This window comes from Arachis hypogaea, chromosome 11 (genome assembly GCF_003086295.3).
Source record: "Arachis hypogaea cultivar Tifrunner chromosome 11, arahy.Tifrunner.gnm2.J5K5, whole genome shotgun sequence".
NCBI lineage: Eukaryota > Viridiplantae > Streptophyta > Magnoliopsida > Fabales > Fabaceae > Arachis > Arachis hypogaea.
Window position 1 is genome coordinate 130,114,999 of NC_092046.1, and position 7,194 is coordinate 130,122,192.

Consider the following 7,194-nt stretch of genomic DNA (forward strand, 5'->3'; position numbering starts at 1 on the left):
TTCATCACAGATGAAGGTATCATATTTAAACTCAAGCCAAGATCATACAGGTCTTTGTCGAAAGTGATCTTTCTAGTAGTTCATAGGATTTGAAAGCTCCCTGGATCTGGCATCTTTCTTGGCAGCTCATTCTGAATTAGGATACCATACTTCTCAGTAAGTACCTCTATTTCATCTCCCCCCTTAGGTCCTTCTTTTCAAATACCTCTGTAAAAGAGATATTGACTTGCAGCTTCTTGAATGCTACTTGGAAATGAGCCAGTTGCTCATCTTCTGGTTCTGTTTGCACGCCTAGGAAAGGTAGCTCTTGAGACTCTTTCACCTCTGCAAGGGCGTGCTCTGTAGGAGTCACAGGCTCCTCTTGCATGCCCAGAGAAGAATCAACTTGAGGTCCCTTCTCCTCTGTAGGGGCATGCTCACTGGCATTCTCAGGATCCTCCTGGATCTTGATTGCCTTCAGTCCCTTAGTAGCATGCTCCTGAGGTTCGACCTCCTTGGTGAAGACTACTATCCCACCTTCTTTTAAGGTCTCCATATCTAGAACTTCTGTCCTAGCTGATGTCTCCTCACAGGAGTATAAGTGCTAGTTATTGGCAGCTATCTCAATGAGCTCATCTGCCTCTTCATGTGTCTCTATAAAGTACAAATGACCGTTTGCAAAGTGATCTACTGTCTTCCTGGCTATCTCAGAGATTGTTTCATAGAAGATCATTGTCTTGCCCCATCCTGAGAACATATGGGGAGGGCAATTCCTGAACATTAGCTTGTACCTCTCCCAAGCATCATGGAGAGACTCGCTCTCCTTCTGCCTAAAAGTCTGAACATCTGTCACCAGCTTAGTTAATCTCTGTGAGGGAGAGAATCTGTTTAGAAATTTGTTAACAACGTTATCCCATGTGTTCACAATTCCTCTAAGTTCCATATGCCACCATTCATTTGCTTGATCACACAGAGCAAATGGGAAGACTTTTAGCCTGGGGACTTCAGGGTTCACTCTATTGGCCTTTACAATGTCACAAAACTGCAAGAAGTTAGAGATGAACTTACTAGGGTCTTCCTGTGGGTGTCCATAAAACTGGCATTTTTTCCGTAATAGCAGGACTTGGTCTAGGTTGACCTTAAAGTCATCTGAGTCAATAGGAGTGTCAAATGTATAGGAGCCCAGAGGTCTCCCAATTCGTGCATTTTTCTTTGAATCCATAGTGACTCCGGTGTCTCTGCATACATAAATTAGAGGAAAAAAATGGGATTCTCTATGTCAGAATATAAAGAACTCCCTGTGAGATGTGAAGAAGAAGAAGAATGAAGATGGAGAGAAGAGAAGAAGAATTCGAATAGAAGAAAGGAAGAATTCGAAAGTTTAGAAGCAAAATTAGAAACTAGAATTAAAATATTTTTGCTTTTATTTTATTTATTAATTAAATTCGAAAAACAATAGGAAAATAAAAGCTAATTAACTAAAAAGATTTAAAAATTTAGAAGAAAGTTTTCGAAAAAGAGGAGAGAGGAATTATTTAGGAAGTTTTGAAAAAGAAGAAAGAGAAATCAAGTAACTAATTAAGACGATTTGAAAATAAGATAGAAGACTAGAAAAGATTTGATTTTAAAATATTTAAAAAAGTCAACAAGATAAGATAAGAATTGAAAATATTTGAAAAGTTTTTAAAATTAAAATTTAAAAGGAGATAAGATAGAAAAGGTTTTGAATTAAAAAGAAGATAAGTTAGGTAAGAAAGATAAGATAAGGAAGTTAAGAAAAGATAAGTTTTAATTCAAAAAAATTTGAAATTAAAATAAAAAAGATAGTTTCTAATTTAAAAAGATTTGAAATTTAAATTTTAAAAGAAAGATAAGATAAGAAAGAATCAAATTTTAAAAGAAAAGATTTGAAAAGAAGTTGAAGAAGATATGATTTGAAATTTGATTTTTGAAAAAGATTTGATTTTGAACTTTTAAATTTCAAATTTTAAAATTGAATTTTAAAATTTGAATTTGAAATAAGATAAGATAAGATTTTGAAAATTGAATTTTAAATTTTTGAATTTTGAATTTGAAACAAGATAAGATAAAGATTTGAAAAAGATATGATTTTTGAAAAGATTTGATTTTGAAATTTAAATTTAAGATAAGATAAGATAATAATTTTAAATTTAATGAAAGATAACCAAAGATAAGATAAAGATTTGAATTTTAAAATTTAAAAGAAAGATAAGATAAGAAAGAATCAAATTAAAAGAAAGATAAGATAAGATATGAAAAGATAAGATAAGATAATAATTTTGAAATTAAAAATTGAAATTTTTGTTAATATTTTCGAAAATAATTTTGAAATAAAGATAGAAAATATATTTTTTTATTTTTTGAATTACTGAAGAAAGAGAAAAACAACCAAAAGACACCAAACTTAAAATTTTTAGATCTAAAAGTAATAATTTTCGAAAATTGCAAAGAAAAAACACAAGGAGACACCAAACTTAAAAGTTTTAAGATCAAAACAAGAAGAAAAACAAGAACACTTTGAAGATCAAGAAGAACACCAAGAACAAAATTCAAAGAATTCAAGGAAAACAAGAACATGCAAAGGACACCAAACTTAAAAATTTTGAAAACCAAAAACACAAATTTCGAAAATTTTAAAAGAAAAGATTCAAGAAGAAACCAAACTTAAAGATTGATACAAGACTTAAACAAAAGACACTATTTTTAAAAAATTTTTGGAAAAAGAAACAAGAAATTTGAAACCTTAACAAGAACAAGAACAAAAGATTCAAACAAAAGATAAAGATTAATAAAGAAAAGAAAAAGTTTTGAAAAAAAAATATTGAAAAAGAAAACAAGAAATAGGTAAGACTCAAAGTAAGAAAATCAAAAGAAAATACATAGCCAAAAACAGAAAAGGTTTTGAAAAAAAATTGAAAAGAAAAATAAAAGATTCAAAACAAAAGTAAAAAGTACTTAATCTATGCAACAAGATAATCTGTTAGTTGTCCAAACTCGAACAATCCCTGGCAACGGTGCCAAAAACTTGGTGCGCACAAATCCTCACACTTCATACATTGAACCAGCAAGTGCACTGGGTCGTCCAAGTAATACCTGAGTGAGTCAGGGTCGATCCCACGAGGATTGTGATTTGAAACGAGCTATGGTTATCTTGCAGATCTTAGTCAGGTGGATAGAAGAGTTGTTGGATTTGTTTAAAAGCATAAAAGAAAATAAAGAAAACTTAACTAGGTTGATATGTTTATAATGATAAGAAGATGGTTAAGGCTTTGAGATGCTTTGTTCTTCTGGATAACTCTGGTTTTACTATCTTCTTTAACTGTGAATGATTTTTTCTATGGCAGGCTGTATCTGATTGACACCGGTTGAGAGGTCGCCAATGCTCCTCCAGATCTGAACCCCAGGGTTAGTGTGGATCCATTCTGATTGAAGGTGAAGCTGCTGCAGTCCATTCTCCTTAATAATCCCACTCAAAACGCCACAGACAAGGTCGAATCTTCCGGATCAGAAAATTCTGCGCCTTTGGGTTCTAGCCTCTACCACAAAGACTCTAATCTCCCCATACCTCGGCTGAACTGATGTTTCAAGAAGTCCCCAACGAAGTCGTGGATTAGTTGTCTAAGAGATGTATAATCAAGCTAGTGGTTCATCATTGTTCGATGAAAGACGCACTCTGAACCCATGTAAAATGAGATAACCTTGTTCCAGTTCAACGCATTCATACTGATGACGAAAGAAGATACATCTTAGATCGAGAATCAAACACGGATTGCAAAGAAACAGTAATACTTTTATTGATCCATAAAACTCAGCAGAGCTCCTCCCCTCAACCTAGGAGGTTTAGAAACTCATACTGATAGAAAATACAATGTAAAATTCAAAAATATGCTGGAAGATCTCTCTAGCTATGTGATCTTCTCCCTTAAATACTAAACTAATGACTAAGGATTACATAAAAAGGGTAAAACAGTCTTTTAGTTCTAAAATCCACTTCTTGGGACCCACTTGGTGAGTGTTTGGGCTGAGCTTTGATTAGATCTATGTGCTAGGAGGCCTCTAGGGCGTTGAACACTGGCTAGGGGGTCCTTTATGGGCGTTGGACGCTGGTCTCTTCTCCTTTGGACGCTGGACGCCAGAATAGAGCAGGAGTCTGGCGTTGGACGCCAGTTTTGGGCCTTTAATTATGAAGCAAAGTATGGACTATTATATATTTCTAGAAAGCTCTGGATGTTAGCTTTCCATAGCCATTGAGAACGCTCCATTTGGACTTTTTTAGCTCTAGAAAAGTTCTTTCGAGTGCAAAGATGTCAGATTCGGACAGCATCTGTAGTGCTTTCTCTGCCTCTGAATCAGACTTTTACTCCAACTCCTCAATTTTAGCCAGAAAATACCTGAAATTGCATAAAAACACAAAAACTCAAAGTAAAATCCAAAAATATGAATTTTGCACTAAAATCTATGAAAACTTAATAAAACTTAAACAAACATACTAAAAACTATATGAAAATGATGGCAAAAAGCGTATAAAATATCCGTCCATCAGCGTGGTTCCTCCGTTATTGGAGGAGGTACCATGAGAGCTTGGTCGTTGTTGACCGTGTCTTGGTACTCGGGATCCGATTCCAACGCTATGCATCCGTCTTCAAAGTGGTCGTCCGTCATGGAGTGTCGACTTCCAAGTCTCCGACAACGGCGCCAATGTTTTAAGGGTTACCTGAAATTGGATCGTGTTTGGGTTGGACATGAGGTCCAAGCCCTTAATGAGGTGGTCCCTGACTTAGCCTGCGTCAAACAATCGCCGTCCAACTTGTTTGTGAGGAGATGGGTGATGGTACCTACAAAACACTCCAATGCCTAAGTCAGCAAGGGCCTTAGCAGGTTTTAGTGTATTGGGACTTGAGTATACTTGAGGATTATTAGTGTATTTATAGGGAATGAGCTAATAACCACCGTTGAAGTAGTTCTACTTCTGGTGGTGGATAACTTTCTCTTCTAGAAGTGGGTGAGAGATGTTAGGGATAAGTTATAGCTCCTTCAGGGGGAGTTATCACCCTGTGACGTTCTGTCTGACCTCTCAAGAGGTCGGTCATATGGTAGATGCTTTTTGGGCTTTTATATACTTTTGGCCCTGACTTATGTTTTTGGGTCAGATATAAACAGTAATCTTGATATTACTTTTATTATTTAACTAAGTAATACCCTTAATACACATGATCAACTAAGTAATTAAAAAATGAATAGTATTAAAAAATATCTTTGAGCACTCTGCATCCATATTACAATAATATATATATATATATATATATATATATATATATATATATATATATATATAATGTAATATTTTGATGTATTTTGTATTTTTTGTAAACAAACTTTACCCGGTATTACATGTAATGGATAAATTACATTGTATTTTGATTTGTGTTGTTTGGACTAAAAATATATCTAGCCTATAATATAAAATTTTTTATCTAGATTTTTTGAATTTCTCATTTTTAGATTTATTTTGTGATTATCATAAATTTGGGATGTGATTATGCTTTAAAAAATAAATCTTATAAAATAGAGTAGGCTATAGTCACGATTTTAAAATAGGATGACCATAGATAAGACTATGGTCATGGTTTTAAAGAAGGGTGACCATAGATAAGCTATGGTCAAGGTAAAAATCGTGACCATAGATAAGGCTATAGTCATTATTTTAAGGTGGAGTGACCATAGAGGCTATGGTCACGGCGAAAAACCGTGACCATAAATAAGGCTATGGTCACGGTTTTAAGGAGGGATGACCATAGAGACTATGGTCACGGCGAAAAATCATGACCATAGATAAGGCTATAGTCACAGTTTTAAGGTAGGGTGATTATAGAGGCTATGGTCACGGCTTTAGGTGGGGTGACCATAGATAAGCCTATAGTCACGATTTTAAGATGGAGTGACCATAGAGGCTATGGTCCCAACTTTCTTCTTTTACTTAATATCTCTCCTGGCTTTCCTACCAGGAATTTAGTCTGCTTTCCTTATACTTTAAATATTATTTGGGAACTCTCGGGAGAAGACTTAGCAGCATTCTTATTCCTAGCACGGCTCTCGAAAGAGGAAGATTCGACTATTTCCCAACAATTTGATAAAAGAAGGTCTCTCAAGTGTCCTGGTGAATGCAATATTCGTGGACAAGTTCCCTTAGTCGGTGCTCCATAATACGACATCGTGACCATAGATTAGACTATGGTCACGGTAAAAAAACGTGACCTAAAGTGTCAGAATTTGAACACTACAATCGTAATTATAAAAACTATGACTATAAATTAAAAAAAAACTGTGACAACAGATCTATGACCACAGCAGAATAGATCATGATGAAAAAACCGAGACCGTAAATAAAAATCGTAACCAGGTAATGTTAATAGCCGTAATCAATTAACGTTTGGATGTTTTTTTTTTTTTTTTTGTCGAAATTTTAAATTTTTTAAATATTATTTTATCCTTCGAGTTATTCAAGGATGTTTTTGTCGGTTTTATAATTAACTTTTATATATATACACACACAACATCCAACAGCACTAGTTGTTTTGGTTGGTTTGCACTAAAGTCCGTCCTCGACCAATAAGGAAAATAGAGTACTCTTACATGTTCACTTCTTAAAAATGGATAAGAGTCAAGTTGTGTATTCATCAAAATACAGTTTTGAAAATTGAATAAAATAAAATAAAATTTTAGCATGTATAGTGCTTTGATTAACTAAAGTTTATTATTAAAACACGTGTAATAATCGTAGGTAGTTAAGAAGAAGAAGGAGAAGTCACAGCAGAGTGCTGCCAACTAGAAAAGCGGTTGGAAATTTTAATTTAGAAGAATGTGATGTTGTAAGGGAGCTTGGTGATCTGAACTAGACCTAGTACAGTGTATTCCTCGGAGTGCAATAGAAGGTGTTACATGGTTGCTGCAAAGGATGATGATGAGATGAGTAATCTGCGGTTCATAACAATTACTAACATACTTCTGACTTGTCCAATCGCAACTTGACACGTCTCATCTCACTATCTGACTGTGGTTTCACTCCAACAACCACTGGTCTTAGATTGTTCCTGTTCCCCCAAATTCAAATTTTATTATACCAAGATATCAAACTACAAGTTATTCAAACGAGGAAAAATCTATCAAGCTACCTAATTATAGATGAGTTTGATT